Below are 17,984 nucleotides of genomic sequence, written 5' to 3'. Positions count from 1 at the left end.
ATTTATTAATGATTTCTTATTTGAATTTAAATGTGAGTGTAGAGGTCCCTTATTATGCTTCACCGTTTAGAGAGTGGCAACTCAGACGGTCAGACCTGGAATGTTTCCCTTTATGTTGTCATGCTTTGTCCTCCCAGAGAATATCCCACCTCTTCTCTAAAAAAACGTAACTCTACTGACCAGCAGTGATTCGATGTGAATTTTTTTGTTTCCAGTCACAAAAGACTGAAGAATCAGTGGGTTAAATTAGATTTTTATTTATTTATTTTTTTTTTTTGGAAAAAATGCAGAAACGACTTCCTGGTTGCACCAAACATCGTGGTTTGTGAATGGTGTTGATGAAGCCTCTTCCGCAAATACCTGCTCACTTCTGTAGGCCTCTCTCCTCCTTGTCCTTTCCTCCTAATATTTTTTTCTCTCCTGCCACAAAAATCCAGTAAATTTAGAAAATATTCTATTCAAGACAGGATATGTGGGGTATTTTCAGTAAGGTCTCTGCCTGTATGTCTTCTAGATTTGCAGAACTAAAGAGCTAAATAAATGTTTTGAACAGTTTTTCAAGGAGGAACTAACCACCCAGCCACTTTTGTTGGTGACATCCAGAAGATGAAAACTAATGTTTTTATGAATCAATATTGGAAAGGTTTGATTGATAGCTCTCACACACTGTTCTGGACTGTTTAAACCTCCTCCTGTCAACACACCACACACCTCAGTTTCCTTCACTTCCCTATAACACATTTACATCCCCTCCACACAGGTTGTCACCAGATGTCACACATGCTCAGTTCAAGACCACGCCCACTATCACACCACTATCACATGCAGGTTTACAGGACTTATAAATCTATATTATAAATGGTGAACTAGTGAATATGACTACAGTGAATATGCCCCACATGCTACATCATATACAGCCCTTTGGGGTGGTAGTAGCCTACTGTGCTACACACTCGTCTATGAACCACAGTTCATAGTCACAGGTTCAAGCCTTATCAGGGCTCTTAGTTTGTATACTTGATATTCTATAGAAATCGAACGAGAATTGCTGGTGTCTTCCCATTGTAAGTCGCTTTGGATAAAAGCGTCTGCCAAATAAAGTAAAGTAAAGTAAAGTAAAGTAAACCCCACTTACTACCATTGTGTCCCTGAGCAAGACACTTAACCCTGAGTTGTACATTGCTCTGGATAAGGGCGCCTGCTAAAAATGCTGTAAATGTAAAATGTGGGGGCTGTGCTTTGCTGACTTGGTGGTTTGAGAAGGTGACCTTCCTTCTCACGTGGTTGGACGTATCCTGGTCACCTGAGAAGTGAAGTGTCTTGCAGAAGTGCGAGGGGAAAGTTGCGTCCGTCTCCAGGCCTGAGTGTGTGTCGTTATGGTGCTGCACGTTAATCACCAGCGTGGACGCACGGACCCCCGTGTTGGGGGTAATTACGGCGGCGTGAGATGTAGTGTGATGGTGCTTTTAGTGCGCGCAGGTTAACAGCTTTGCTCTATGAACCGGGGGGGCTCGACGCTATAATGTATTAAATGGGATGCACAGAGGAACATATTATAGCGGTGTCTTTGTGTTCATGTCTCTCTCTCTCTTTCTCTCTTACACACACACACACACACACACACACACACACACACGCTCTTGGTGTTATATATTTTCACACTTCAGTGAGTCCACTCCCCTCCGCCATCTTCCTCTCCCCGTTTTTCTGCATTATTCCTTCGCTCAGGCTCTCTCTCTCTCTCTCTCTCTCTCTCTCTCTCACTATCTTCCTTACTCCCCCCCTCCCTCCTCCTCCTCCTCTCCCATCTCAGGTCATGTTGTGGCAGCTCCTGTGGAATAATAGGACGGAAGGCGTGAGGTTGTTATTTGCATAGAAATAGCATGACGCCCCAGGCAGCATGGGAGAAGGACACAGAGATCATTTGTCTAAAATTTTAATGAAAACTTTTGCTGAGACAGAGATTTTTTTTTTCTCTCCCCCCCCCCCCCCCCCCCCCCTTCTCTCCTCGCCACAGCGCCCTCCCTTCCTCCTCGATCCGCCCGTACAGTCTTCGCCCCCCCCGTTTCTCTCTCCCCTCTCCCTTTCCCCATGGTGAATTAACGTGGCTCGATTTAAAATTAGATGACACATCGCAAATCGCAGCATGCCAGGACGCAATAACATGTAAATTTCAATTTGCTGCCTCTAATAGAAGGCGAACGTTGGGGCTGGAGAGGGAGTGTGGGCTGCGGTGGTGGTGGCAGGGCGGGATTCTGCCTCCAACCATTGTGTCATTGTGTTGGTATGAGACATATTTTTATTTTTTATTTTTTTTGTGTTCTGAGTGACCCAGCCTGAGCACAGAATGCAGAATGAACCCCAAAGCAAGACGAATACCCCCGAGCATCAGAGGAAGAGGGGCAGCATCAGTTCCGTGTGAAAAGCTTGATCACATCTCTCTCACTCACACACACACACACACACACACACACACACACACACACACACAGAGACCCAATCGTGGTTTTTCAGGAGATGGCCGCTCCTGTCCTGTGAAAAGTTTCAGTCTGTGTCTTATGCATCTCATGATGGGCCTGCTGTGTATGGAGATGAGATGTGGAGCATTGAGTGTGTGTGTGTGTGTTCCTCTGGTCAGAATAGAAAGGTCCTGTTTTGCGATACTTGTTTTTGCGTGCGTTGTTTTGTGCGCATGTGTGTACAACTGTTGGTTGGTATAGTTTATTTTTTAGAACTGTAATGTACATTTAATGAGCTTAAGTGTCTATTTGTGTGAGTTGCTTGTGTTCTTTTGTGTGTGTATTTGTGCAGACACACACACACACACACACACACACTCTCTGCAGCATAGCCCTGTCCCCGCTGTGCCTCCCTTCCTCTGCTGCCCTTGGGTTAGTGTGACTTTCCGCGCCGCGCTGACGCTGGCCGTTTCAGACGCCTCTAGGCTGATGCGCTTGGACAGGGCGTGGGGCGAACTGCCAGGCCTCTGCCCCGCTGGCACGGGCGGAGCTCTCTGATGCCATCCAGGCCCGTGCCCCCTTCCTTCTTTCTTTCTGTCTCGCTTTTTCTCACTCCCTCGCTCTCCCAGCAGCCCCTGCAGGGAGGCCGTGTCCTGCACAACAATGCCGAGGTGGCAGAAGGGGGAAGAGAGGGAAAGACTCTCCTCCTCTGGCACAGAGCTCTCTGTCCCACAAGGAAGGAGGTGCAAGTCACCACAGAAGGCACAGAAGAATTCCTAATGCAATATATATCAAAATATGATTCATATCATGGCAATTAACAATTCACATCTCCATATGATACACACTATGATACAATCTATGGCAAAATAGAGATGACTACACATGGGACTATACATATCATGGTATGCTGAGACTACTACCACCTTTTAAGAAACATTTGAAAACCCACTTGTTTAAAAAGTATTTCAAACGAGTCTAACGCTAACACGCACACACACACACACACAAAAAGATATATATATACATGTGTGTATATATTCGTCTAGCACTTAACAATTCCCTAGCATGTTCTATTCTTGACAAGTTAGGCCTTATCAGGGCTCTCAGTTTTGTAACTCAAAATCTATAGAAACCGAATGAGAATTGCTGGTGTCTTCCTCTTGTAAGTTGCCTGGCAAGTAAAGTAAAGTGTGAAGTGATTGTCACTTGTGATACACAGCAGCACAGCACACGGTGCACACAGTGAAATTTGTCCTCTGCATTTAACCCATCACCCTGAGTGAGCAGTAAAGGAGTAAAGTAAAGAAGTGGTGATACAATACAAAATAAATAGGTTGTGATATGATGCATGTCTGTACGATCACACTTTTAAATATGATAAAAGTTCAGAGGTCACGGTACAATTCAAACCAGGATTCTGCCTTCTGTATGACCCAAGGGTGTAAATTCTGATTTAACATCGGTGGGATTGCTTGTGGGGTGGTGGGTGTTGTTGGGGGTGGCAGCAAAGATTCAGTGTGTGCCACCATGGGGATGTCCAGTTTAAAATGCATCACTTTTTACAATAAAACATCATAAACTGCAAAAAACAAAACTCCCAAATGCTTTTTTTGTGTGAAAACCCCACCTTCCCTCCAAATTACGGCAATGCCCATAGTGCTCTGTATCAGTGACACAAGCTGCTCAATAACTGGCTAGAAATCACCACCAAACTGCAGAATCCGTGTAAGATGGTCAGCAGCCATTAAAATATCCATCAAAACATTTGATGTGAAGCCCTCATAAAATAGGCAGCGCAATTCCAAAATCTGTCCAACCAATGGGTGGAGTCAGCAAGGCTAATGGTTCCCATTGCAATTTTGCTTTAATTTTACATTTTGCATTAAGTTTACATTACCACACAGCTCCCTGAAGTCCATGAAGCGTGTCTTTAACTAAATGGAGGCAAATGGGACAAGTGAATGCTAATCAGCTGAGGTCTCTGTTGCGAACCATCCGGATCAGGCCCGCTATGGAGACTGGCAAGGCAGTGGCAGCATTCCCACCTCCACCTCGGCGCGTCTTCCCAACTCCCTCGTAATGGCAACTCATATCCTAGAGCGCAGTTGTCCTGCTGAGCCCCGAGAGCGGCGCGAGGGGGGCCCCCATGCAGCTGCCGCCGCACCCGGGCCGGCGGGCGGGCAGGCCCAGGCGGAGCGGGGTGCCACCCAGACCACCCCGGGGTGCCAGCCGCGAGGGCAGTCACCCAATCATCCCAACTCCCCACCTCCACCACCCTTCCTTCCCCCCGGCCAGTTAATTAACGGCAGGGGAGTTTATCTCTGATATGGTGGCTGGTGAGTGATTACCAAAGCAAATATATATATATATATATATATATATGTATGGAGAGAGGGACACTGGGAAGGGAGGATAAAATAAAAAGAAGTGTGAGAAGTGCGCTTTAATCCGCAACCCCTCCCGCCTTCCTTCCCCCAATGGAATATTAATGTGCCTCAGACAGTGCGCGTGTGTGTGCGCGCCGCTATCGCTCCTGGCCCCTGTGTTCTGCTGTCAAGGTGACCGCGCTGCCTGCTATGGGCCCAGGGCAGGCCTGACAGCTTTAGGAGGGCGCCCAAGATTTGTAGCGCCGCGCATAACCAACAAAGGCAATAAAACCATAAATGATGGTCGAAGGGGTCAAAACAGAAGGGGTGAAATGGACACACCCCCAACCCCCCCCTGCTTCGTTCTGCATGGCATTGTGGGAAGGGTGTCTGATGAGTCTTAAGGGTCAGCACATGGTGGCGTAGTGGAAATGAGTTCACCGGCCCCGGCACCATCTTTCACAATCCTCACACCCGCACACGCTTGCTCACAATTACACCTGTATGTGTGTCTACACACACACACACACACACAGTAATAAGACTAGTTACTCCTGGATTCCTTCAAAGACTGGTGCAAGAAATTAATAAGTCAAACTTTATGCCTTGTTGTTAATTTTGTGTGTGTAGCCATATGCATTCACATACACATTTGTTAATTTGGCAATATGCTCACTTCTGTTTTAACGGCACTTGGCGAGGTGGTAAAGAGTGGTACGGTTCAGAATACCTACGTTACATATTTTACACATGGGTAAAGTGTCATGTAAGGTTTCTGGTGTACACTGTGTGGTGGATGGTAGTAGCCTAGTAGCGGGTAACAAACTCCTCTATGAACCAAAGGACCACAAACCCTCACTTACTACCACTGTGTCCCTGAGCAAGACACTTAACTCTGAGTGTCTCCAGGGGGACGGTCCCTGTAACTACTGGTTGTAAGTCACTCTGGATAAGAGGCAATGGTGGTCTAGCGAGTACGGAAGCGGACCAGCCATAGGAATGTTGTCGGATCAAATCCCGAACCGCCAATGTGCCACTGAGCAAAGCACTGTCCCCCACACAATGCTCCCCAGCCGCTTCTGACATCTGCTCACATTTCATTGTGTGCACAGTGTGCTATGCTACAGTGTTTCACTATGACAATCGCTTCACTTTATCTTTCATTTGATTGTTCTATTTGTTACTCCGTGTACAGTGTTGTCCAGTTGTGCCTGGTGTCAGTGTCCAGTCATTTTTTTATTTTAAATTTTATTTATCTTGGTAATTGGTATCTTGGACCATGGTAATCCCCCAAAATTGCAGGTTCTGAATTACTCCTCTTGTTTTGTTTTTTTTCTCTTCAAAAAAGTTATCAGGGCGTGCCCACTGTGACATATGTTTGATTTTGATGTAAATTTATGATTTAAAATGGATTTAGAATCAGGACTGTGATACTGTGGGGGACACTCGCTTTTTGTACTTCCGCTGTTCCTGTGCTGCTTGTGCTCCTTTTTGTTATTTTGATCTCGGAAAGATGTCGTTTTAATCTCTGCATCGGGTCACGGACGGCAGTCGGTGACTTTGCTCCGGGCCTCGGCTCCCTCTCTGATGTGGACTGAGCTCGAAGTTCATTCCTTGTCACGGGCCGAGAGCGTTGCAGGCCAGAGGAGGCTCTTTGTCACTCGACCTGTCGATAGTCAGAAGTGATGGCGTGTCGTGCCGGAGAAAGCCAGAGTATTAATACGCACTGGAGGTTACGTAGCACACCCCCGGGGGCTGGCGTGGCAGGACCTCCCTGTGACCGGCGGGTGACGGAGCGCTCTTTAATACCCAATCGACAGTATCTATGTCCCTGTGGATTCGGCGCCCGGGGAGCCTTCTACCCGTGTATGATTTTATTGATCCGCAGCCGTGAGACAGAGGCCTCGGTGACACTCCACGCTCTCAGCCCGGAAAGGGTAGATGAAGAGTAAGATTGCCCGTGCAGGGGCAGGTAGCAGGACCAGGGATGATCTTCTGCACCCCAGCTGGTGGAGCATGTTAGTATAATGGAAGAAGAGGCAGAAAATACCAGAAAGCCTCTGGAAATTCTGAGAATGGTAACAAGGATCTTCAGACTTTATTTTCACTCATTCAACCAGAGATCCAAGCAGGGACGGTCCTAGCTGGTTTGGTGCCCCGGGTGAACACCCCTAAAGATTTACCAAGGGGTGTAGTAACCTAGTGGGTAACACACTCACCTATGAACCAGAAGACCCATGTTCAAATCCCACCTACTACCATTGTGTCCCTGAGCAGGACACTTAACCCTAAGTGTCTCCAGGGGGGGACTGCCCCTGTAACTACTGATTGTAAGTCGCTCTGGATAAGGGCGTCAGATAATGCTGTAAATATAAATGTAAATGTAAACCCCTTTTGGCATGCCTGTCCCCCTCACACACACGCACTCACACAAACATAAAACATATTAAAAATTATATATTAAAATATTTTATTGTAAAACATGTTTTTGGAACCATACCGAATTTTACCAGATAAACATATACAGGGCTTTGACCTTTTCTGGTCCATCTTCCATCAGTGTTCATTTTGCACTCCAGTATCAACACCCATCCTCCCACCTTAGGATCACCCCAGTGTATATTTGTAGACACTATAGTGCGCAGATTTGGTTTGTATTGTCACATAATGAGTTAGAATCGACAATATTATGAATGAAATTCTCTTCACGACGCTGCTTATTCGAATAATCTGTGCCACCTTAAATACTGCTCAGCAGGCTGCAATACTATTTGTTTTACATGGAAATGTCCATATTCATTATGAATATATGTGCAGATGAGCAAAGCTCCCAGGCCAATTTTACAGTGAGAAATGTTTTGGGCCCGACAGGTATTCGATTTATACTATTTCTACACATCCTATTTTACCCTAAAACAAGTGAGTTTTCAGTTGCCCGGAGCTCTTAAAGTTGTAATTTTTTTTTTTCTTTTTGTAAGAGAATGCCATTCATCAATCCAATCCAATGTGATTATTTTCAGTGAAAACAGTGATGGGCCAATCAGGTTAAACTTGATACCATTTCTAATAGTTCAGGATGTTGGATGGGCACAGAGATTGATGCCATATACAGATTTAAAATGTTCATTATTTCAGGAACAGATTTCCTGGCTGTTAGCCTTGCTGAACACAACCCCCCTACAGGCGCAAAACGGGTATTGCAGCCTGCTGAACAGTATTTAAGTAATTCAAAATTCAAATAAGGATCTCACTTCAGCATCTTTTTATTTTCTGAGCTGGTTATTAGATGCTGCTCCAGCCAGTCAGAGAATCACCTGCTGTCCACTCCCTCGGCGGCCTTTACCCCCTGCAAACGGGGATTAGAGAGCCGATCAATTACCAGGCAATCATGATATCAGGGCAGCATGAGCGCACGCAAAAACAAAAAACTGCCGATATCCGTGATGCCACCCTGAGCAAACGCCCATGTCGCCCATGTTGAAAACCGCCACTCGATCCAAGATTCAACAGTGCATTTATTCACAACATTAAATAGAATTTAATTGCTAATACCTTACTGATATGGATAATGTATTAATTTGATGTATTTAAATATTTGTGCAAATGTAATTGAAATACATTATGTTTGTTGATTTTATATTTTCTTTTAACAATTGTTGTTCTTATTGCCTCTGTTTTTCTTTTTATGGCCATGAACCATAAAAAAAACTGCAACAGTCATGGATTTCTTTTTATCGTGAGAAAACCAGGTATATCCTGCTCATGGGCCTGGTGTCTCTGTCTTGCATGCAGGTTCTGGGACGGGAGGTCTACACATCCAACAACCAGCTTGGAGGAATACAGATCATGCACAACAACGGGGTGACCCATACCACCGTGTGTGACGACTTTGAGGGAGTTTACACGCTCCTGCAGTGGCTTTCATACATGCCCAAGGTATCACGCACATGGCCCGTTTCATGTGGGTTAATGATGTCCAGGTCGTTTGTTGTAGTTTAGCCTTTTTTTGGTAAATGATGTGCATTTTGTGTAGCGTTTAACTACACCTCCAACCTTGGAACAGAGGTTGTGAACTGTTTTATTTGAAAGTCAGATTTCCAGTTTGCCAGTAGAAGCTGGTGCCGTGGTGGCTGTAGTTGGAGGTGAGCGTTCTGCCCGTCTCGGCCGAGCCGGAGGAGTTCTGGCCCGCGCTGCCCTGTGCCCCGCTGCGAGGTGCCGGACTCTGGAGGTCCGCTCGGGTGATTGATTAGCTCTGCTGACAATGTGCCGCCCCCTGCTGTCCCTGGCATATGGAGGCTGCGTGTCCAGCAGCTGCGCCGGCCGAGAGCTGCTGCGTGCCGGACGCTCACCCTTCGTCGGCATGTTCCTGACACGCCGCGAGTCTGTGTTTTTATCCCCCCTTTTTACTGTGGCCTGAACTTCAGAGGAAGCGGTACTTAGAGCACTCATCTGTGATTAGTTAACGTTCTGTTACTGTCTCTGTCTGTGTGTGTGTGTGGGCATGCACTCACAGTCTGTCTCCAGTCCTGTGCCAATACTACATGCCAAGGACCCCATCGACCGTCCGGTGGAATTTGTGCCTACTAAGACCCCCTACGACCCACGCTGGATGCTGGCAGGCCGCCCTGCTCCAGGTAGCCCCTCATAATTCACCGCCTTTCAGCGCGCAGCTTCGCCTCTAAAAACTCTCACACCCGGTTACTTCTTGCATTGGAGTGCAGGGGGACTGGTTAATGAGCATAAGAGGACGTGAACTGGATTATTTTATTGGAATTGCCAGTATTAGAAATATATGGGAGAAATGCTACACCAGTGTTGTGTGACCAAAAAGATGCATCGTCAAGATAAGATAATGAGTACATACAACGAGCTGAATTTTCATGTTTTGTTTGTTTATTTATTTATTTAATCATCACTGGATCAAATTTGTGTTTACGTCCTCACATTACACAGAATCCCAACCTGTCATGGTAGCACCTACCAGCCAACTAGATCTTAAACGCACACAGTTTTACAGCACAGCGTGTGGGTGATTTATGATTGCTCTCCATTAACAGCCCCACGATCTGCCCAGCTCAAATTAGAGAGTTTTTCCTCTCTTTTTAACGATTTATAGCTGAATTTTGCCTTTAATTTAATATATATTATCCTCTGCACGTTTCAGCTCGTTTTTATCCGTATTGCCCATCACACAAATGCTGGGGCAGCAACTTCTAATGGAGTGACTTCATATTTTAATTTAGTGCGTGCCGTTAAAAGGGAAGGGGGAGGGCGCGGAGAAAAACAGATGATTTGCGGTGATAAGTTCAGCCGGATATTCGCGGGGTTAAAAGTGAAAGTAATTCATTACCGCAGATACCGGAGCGGTGTTCTTCATCCTGACGCCCCCCCCATTCGCACCGCAACCCCCTTCCCCAATTTACACCATCGGCCGCAGGTCCTGATGCGGCGATAATGCCGGAATTGATGGTCATATTTTACAGCGGGTCACGCCTGAGCCAAAGTGTAGAACATTGTAATTACAAGTTTGGTGGAACGGAGGATGGGAGGGTGGTGCAGTGCAGGCAGAGGTGAGACTGGTAGATTGAGGGTGTGGTGGGGGCTTAATTGAACGGTTGAGCATGGAGGATGTGGGGTTTTGTGTACCGGAGTCCCTGTCCCCCGATCCAGAGGGTGTCCCACATGATGAAGCACAGGGACTGCTCTCTGATTGGTCAGTCTGATACTGTATGGTGCCACTGTACTGTTTCTATAATCACTTTATGGATCCGTTTATACGTTTTGGGCCTAGAGAAGTGTTTTTATTCTTGTCTTTAAATTAGCCCGTTTTGGAGTGGATTAATCACAATTAGTTGTGATTTAATCCCAATTTTTTTAAAGACTTAAGCTTTGCTGTAATGCATATTTAAAACTATAGTGTGGGAAAGAGACCGTAATGGTACACTCGCCTCATGCGCCACTCAACTGAATTGTGGGTTGGTCACTTCATGTCGCAACCAATCTGTTATTCTAATTTGCATGGTGACCATGTGGTTGTCCTACTGCAAACGTCAGCTAACATGTCTGCTTTATTGCAGGTTGTCTCAAGATTGGATATGTAACATGCATATCAGTACATTAATTTTGACTTTAAATATAAGAGAATTCTGCGTATGCGTCCTCGTTCCCCATGTCCAGCCATCATGACACCATTTAACACGTCACCTAGGTGAGCAGTGGGCAGCCATGAAAGGCGCCCGGGGAGCAGTGTGTGGGGAGGATACATTGCTCAAGGTGTCGGGATTTGAACCCACAGCCTTCTGATTACAGGACCACTTCAAGGCCGCCACTTCCCGACTGCGCTGGTGTTAATATTTGAAAGCTGCCAGTTACCTGGCAACCAGACTTTACATTTATACTTTGCATTGCAACCTTTTAATTATTTCAAATGAAAGGTTCTAAGATAATGAATGCCATCAGGTTTTTGTTTCCAGCAGTCTCTTGCCTCTATAAATGTTTTGTCTGTATTGAATGTTTATTAAGATATTTGGAGACTTAATAGTCAGTCTCTCGCTCTTTTTCTTCCACTCTCCTTCTCCAGAGGTGAAAGGTCAGTGGCAGAGTGGCTTTTTTGACCACGGCTCGTTCCAGGAGATTATGCAGCCCTGGGCTCAGACGGTGGTGGTTGGCAGGGCCAGGTAGGCGTCAAACCTTCTCTCTCTCTCTCTCTCTCTCTCTTCCTTTCGCTTTCTCTTGTCCCATTGTTCAGTCCTCACAGCTGAGCATGTTCAGAGTCTGAGGCGGTAGCGGTGAAGTGACCCCTGAGAGCTGGTGGCAGTCGGTGCAGGGTCCTCAGTCTGGGTCCCATGGCCCCGAACACTCAACATTTACTCTGACTGCCGGTGACCCTCACCTCTCTGCTCCAGTGCGCTGATCGGGCCAGGGCTGTTGCTCGCTCAGTCCTTCTCTTTATCTCTGCCTCCCGTCCTCTGCTTTCTATTCCTCCTTTTTCGTCTCTCTCCCCGCTCTTATTGGGAGCTCATCTGAGGCCGAGTGGATTGCAGCCTCATCATTTGCTCATTACGACTCGTCCTTTTCATTTCCTTCATCTCCTGCCTCTATTCTTTTTCATCTCTTTATATTTTTCTTCCTGCAATCTTTTTCTGTTTGGGGCAGCTTCTTGCCAATGTTCTCCGGTAATGGTGAGATAGTGAACAGGCTGTTAGGAGAACCAGGGCAATTTGGTCCTGTATGGGATGAGCGTCTGGGCGTCCTGCTCCGGGCGGCCCGGTGGCAGTCCTGATGATCCCATTTCAGTTCATCTCCGAATGCTCATTTCCCCCCCTAATGACCAACACAACAATTACGTGTTCCTCGAGTGGGCCGGAGTAATGAAATATTTCTGCAGAGATCGCGGCAGCTTCCCGGCTACTTTTTCAGCTGTCGGTTTTTCATTGTTTTCCTCACCTCTTGTTCTGGATGGTAAATTTGCATGATAATGATTAAAAATCATCAAACTTTAATTTATTTTCCATTAACTCTTGTTGGCCAAAAATATATACATTTATTAGTGGCAACAAGTATAATGTTCCCTGTGTCACAGGCTCTGTTTTAATTATTAGGTCTAAATGTGAAAGCTTTGACATCTGCATTACCTGGCCTAGCTCCATAGCTCCATAATTTCATTAAGATCTGGGGACTCATTTATAAAAGTTTAGCTGTGTGATCACGCCGCGAGTCTGTGTTTTTATCCCCCCTTTTTACTGTGGCCTGAACTTCAGAGGAAGCGGTACTTAGAGCACTCATCTGTGATTTTGTCAAAAGACAAAAATGTCACACGTAAAGAAAACCTCATGAATATTTAAGAATCCAATGTAAACCTGAAGACAGCGGCATCATGGCAACCGAGCGGAAAAGTAAGAATAGAAACTGAAATAGATGTTCTTTACATTTACATTGTGGTGCATAATTAAAAGTGTAGACTGAATTCAAATGATATGATATATTTATATATACACTATTATAAATACGTGACTGTTTGGTGGCCAAACTTTTTTTTTTTCACTTCACAATTGTACGAAACAAAAATAATATGCACATCTTGCATAAAATGCATGACTGCAGTGTGGATTTACTATTACTAGTAATATATTAAGAATATATTTAGCTATAAATGATCTCTCCTTGTTAGATGCTGTCAGTAATCTTAGATATTTTATCTAGCAATAATCAATAACGAAGATGTGTAGATTTAATACCTGCTGATCTGAAGTTCTTGGATGTTTTATATGTGCTTTATGCCAGTCATGCAGGATCATACTCTCTTTGGTTGCCAGACTGGGCGGAATACCTACCGGAGTGGTTGCCGTGGAGACCAGATGTGTGGAGCTGTCAGTCCCAGCCGACCCAGCAAACCTGGACTCCGAAGCCAAGGTACAGCCCCTTCCAACCCTTAGGGTTCTCTCAACCCCCTGCCGACCTCCCTGTGACCCCGCGACCTTCCTCTTCCCCCTGCCAGATCATCCAGCAGGCCGGCCAGGTGTGGTTTCCCGATTCGGCCTTCAAGACGGCCCAGGCCATCAAGGACTTGAACCGCGAGGGGCTGCCGCTCATCGTTTTTGCCAACTGGAGGGGCTTCTCTGGGGGCATGAAAGGTCAGTGTCCCGCCTCTCCCTTCAGCGGGTTCCTCCAGTGGCCAGCGAGGAGTTAAATATGCAAATGTTTGGGCTATTGTTATTGCTGTCTCCCCTCCTCCTCTCTCCGCCAGCTCCGTGATGATGGTGTCGGGTGGAAGAGCGTGTGTGTGTGTGTGTGTGTGTGTGTGTGTGTGTGTGTGTGCGGGAGCGAGTATGTGTCAGTTCACAGACAGCATGTCAGCCTGCACTTTAATAGCTTTTTAAAGGGAGACAGCTAGGTGTCAAACACGCCGCTGTTTAATTAATTTTGTTTGTCCTGCTCCGCGTTTGATAGTCATGGGCTGCTGGGCATCCCTGTTGTCAGCAGGGAGACAAAAGGGAAACAAAACATGAGTGCATTGTGGGAGCGCCCTGTCTGCTGGGTCAGGAGCCCGGCGTGGCGGCGCCAGGGGTGGAGAAGGGTAGACCCCGTGCCCGGGGATCACCCTCTGACTGTCTCTCACGAACAATACCATCTCCCAGCACAGATGCCACGTCCAGACGGCAGGGAACCGGCTTCATTAATACAGGCGTGTGTGTGTGTGTGTGTGTGTGTGTGTGAAACTAGTTGTACCCAATACCGAAGCTGATTTTGTTTTCTTTATAAACATATTACTCGTGTCCATGCAGAGCACATTTTTATAAGCTGAAATTGCCAATGTCCTTTTTTTAATTGAGTGCTTATTGTGCCCTGTACCGTGCCTGCATTTATTATTTTTTTTATTATTGCATTGCTGTGTGTGTGTGCGTGCATGCATGTTTATATATGCTCTGCACTGGCTCTGTGCAAAGGAGCGTATCCATTCTATATAGCGGAGTTTTGATTATGCTCAGAAAATGTAGACGCCGTGGGTTAAAGCGGGCGATGCTGTAGTAAATAAATAAAAGCGTCGCAGCACCCCTCTCCGTACACACGGGGAGGAGGCAATCGTTGTGTCGGCCAAACGACTTGGAAATTGTGTGTAATGAGAAGGAAAAGATTAGAAACGGCTCTTGCTAGGCCGTAAATTGACGTTAGTAAAAGAAAAGTCAGTGCTGGCCAGTCTCATTTAGGCTGTAAACATAAAAAAAAGAGGGAGAGGGGGAAGAGGAAATGAATCTCGGACAACGTACAGCTTTTCCAAATCGCTCACATCCCAGACACCCGTTTCCAATTCCCATTGGATAGGGAGAATCGGTGCAATGTGGAATTAAATTGGAGGCGGGCGAGGAGGCCGGGGCTGGGCCGTTGCTGGATCGAGGTTTATGTGGGTGAGCGACCAGCGACCCAGGCGGCAGAGACGCCATGCATGAAATGCAGTGGAAATTAACACCGGGGTCCCCACTTGGCAGCACTTCCAGCGACACAAACACCCGTGGTTGTGCACGGACCGGCATTTTCTCTGTTTCTATGTGTTACCAGGGTCCAAAATGATTTATTTTTTTGTCTACGGGCCCAAATTTACTGGCCTAATCTATTGAGCTTAAGCATGAAATATGATTGCATTAAATTCAATTACTAATAACCAATTTCTTATGGAAAAAAGAAAATGAGACAAGTTGTGAAGTTGGTGTGTGTGTGATTTTATTTTTTTCTCCGAATTGTGACCTCTGCAGCAGAACGCCAGCACACCTGGTCCATCATGTCTTGCTTTAGAACCGAAGGTTGAAGTTGTGGTTCAAGCCCGACCCAGAGGTTCTCGGGTGTGGGCCCTCGACTGGTACCGAGTCATGTACATAGACACCAAACCTTTATCAGAGGGCTGATATAGAGGGTTCATGTGAAGGCGTAGACAAAGAAACGCAAATAATGACCTGTTTTGATGCTGAGGTCAGCTGCAGTGAATTGGGAGAATCCAAAAAGGTTGAAATGAACAATTTAAGTTTCCCATCCATAATGCACCGTAAATCAGAACATGGCAACGCAGCAGGAATAAAGAGTTGGTTTTTTTTTTCTTCCGTGGACTAAATCCAGCTCCTCTCATCAGACATGTTCGACCAGGTGTTGAAGTTCGGGGCCTACATCGTGGACGGGCTGAGGGAGTACCGGCAGCCCGTCCTGGTCTACATCCCCCCACAGGCCGAGCTGAGAGGAGGCTCCTGGGTGGTCATCGACCCCACCATCAACCCCCGTCACATGGAGATGTACGCCGACAAAGACAGCCGGTGAGAACATAATGAACGGTTTAGGTAACACGGAGCAATTCCATTTTCTTGGCGTAACACATGCTATAAACCTTTTGTCGACTGACATGGCGCAGCGGCGGGGTCCTGGAGCCAGAGGGGACGGTGGAGATTAAGTTCCGGAGGAAGGACCTGGTGAAGACGATGATCCGGGTGGACGAGACGTACCGGAGTCTGACGGAGCGACTGGGTGAGCGTTTTGAAGGGGTTAACCGGCGCAGTCGCGGGCGGACGGGCGCTGTGAGAGAAATTGGGTGTAAAATGTGGCGAGTTGTAAACGCGAGGCAGGCTGCGGGCGCTGTCGCTCAGCCATTACCGCCTCGCCGGCCGCCACCCGCCACCGCAGATTTCTGTTTGTTTTTTCGAAAGTGCCGTTGCCGGGAGCTGCTGGAGCGATGGGTGGTGAGTAGATACTGCTTCCTTGTGTGTGTGTGTGTGTGTGTGTGTGTGTGTGTGCGCGATAGCCAGGCAAGTCCCATCACTCCGCTCCTCCAGGCCAGGATGACTGGACCGCAGGGTCACCTCGTCACCCCATCCCGGCCTTAAAGGGATAAACGCACCACCCCCACCGTCCCTGCAGCGGTTCCTGGAACTAATAACGCTCTTCATAATGGCGATAATGGCACAGACAATTTCCAAAGATTAAAAAGAGAGAGAGAGAGAGAGAAAAGGGGAAAGAGTATGGATTTCAGCACGTCGCTCGACACAAAAGATTGCATAATTTAGCCGCCTCTTTCTTCTCGTGCCCGTTCCGTCTCTGTCTCCTCCTACTCTCTTCTTCCTCTCTCTCTCTCTCTCTCTCTCTCTCTCTTTCTGGCTAATTTAAAATTTGTCAAACCCCGGCGTCTTCTGGATCGCTGGCCTTTGATATTTTGCGCACTCCATTTGCCACAAACAAGCCGCGGGCCGCGGTTCCTGCTGACTGCTGCAGAAGGGAGCCGCCTCCATTTATCTTGCCCCAGCGCCTGAATGCTTACTCATTACAGGGGACCTCGCCAGGTTAACCCCCGCATCTCCAGCTCGCCTCCCCGGCAGCATCTGGGCAGCCCTCCCCGCACGGAGCTCTGCCATTATGTACACACACACACACACACACACACACACACACACACACTCTCATGTCCCGTCCTCCCGCTGAACGGACACCACAGAGCGCCTGCAGGAGCACGACTGTCCACTTTTTTTAAAAAAATCGCTTTTAGAATGCGTCGTTACTTATTGCTGCTTTCGTATTCTTTTCATTGATTTGCTGGTTTTGCAGTTATTCACAAAAAGACACATGCAAGACAGTAAAAAACGTTCTGTGCCTAATGCGTAACAAAAAAGTTCATTAACTTGAGAGGATGTAAATTAAAAGAACATTTATTGCATTTAAAAAGTTTTACTTTCAGTACATGTGTGTGCATGCATGTTAAGGCTTCACGGTTTTATTGGCTATTTGAATATTAACATATTTACAAAAAAGACCTATACCACTTGTTACTATATGTGTAATATAGTAACAATAATATATATTATTTCATAATAAAGTTGATATCGTGATCAGTAATGTTTTAGGGATATCTCTTGTCTAGTTGATGTTTACGACGTTATATGTTGGATGATTTTGGAAGGCGTTCTTGTGCCCATCTATCTGTATAGACGTGTTTGGAGTGTGTGAGTGAGAGTGTAGAATCGTTTTTTTTTTTTTTTTTTAACCCTTTCCAGCCTGTTCCCTGGGGAAGTGTGTCAATCTGTGTGCCCGCAGATCAATCAGTGACTGATTATGCTCTTCATTCTCCTGCAATTGATTTCATTCGCAGCTGAAAATAGGCATCTGCTGTCAGCGGCACGGCGACGGCTGCTCAGAGCTGACATATCGCTTCTGACAGAGATCAATCTCACTGCTGATGGGCACGGGGGCCGGGGAGCAGGGAGCCTGAACTGGATTACTGACACACACACACACACACACACTTCACAAACTCCAATACTCATGCACCGTACAGACACGCAAGCAAAATCGTAAATCATTGAGAGATGCACACACATTCCTACACGATTCCCAAATCTGCAGCCTGTAAAGTACACACACCCAACAGACACACAGATAAAGGCATCTCGGTTGTGTAATCACACACTCATGTTCATACACACATGAAGACATGATACGAGTCAATCAGCCACTGCTCACCATCACTCACAGATCATAGACCTTTTTTTTTATTATTTAAATAAAAATTTAGCCTCAGGGGTTTTTTAATAGACAAACAATGAAGGTGGTAGGTTGTAAGCAGGCTGCGTTTGACTGAGAACTTCCTGTCAGGTGGTTCTCCAGAGCGGGTTTGAGAAACACTGGT

The 17,984-nt window shown here is 46.5% G+C and overlaps 1 pseudogene; it reads left to right on the top strand.

Moving 5' to 3' along the window:
• LOC114801626 (acetyl-CoA carboxylase-like) overlaps positions 1 to 17,984 on the top strand; it is a 59,153-nt pseudogene that overhangs the window by 32,606 nt on the left and 8,563 nt on the right.

Source organism: Denticeps clupeoides, chromosome 13 (assembly GCF_900700375.1).
Source record: "Denticeps clupeoides chromosome 13, fDenClu1.1, whole genome shotgun sequence".
Classification (NCBI taxonomy): domain Eukaryota; kingdom Metazoa; phylum Chordata; class Actinopteri; order Clupeiformes; family Denticipitidae; genus Denticeps; species Denticeps clupeoides.
This window is presented reverse-complemented; position numbering and strand designations above follow the sequence as displayed.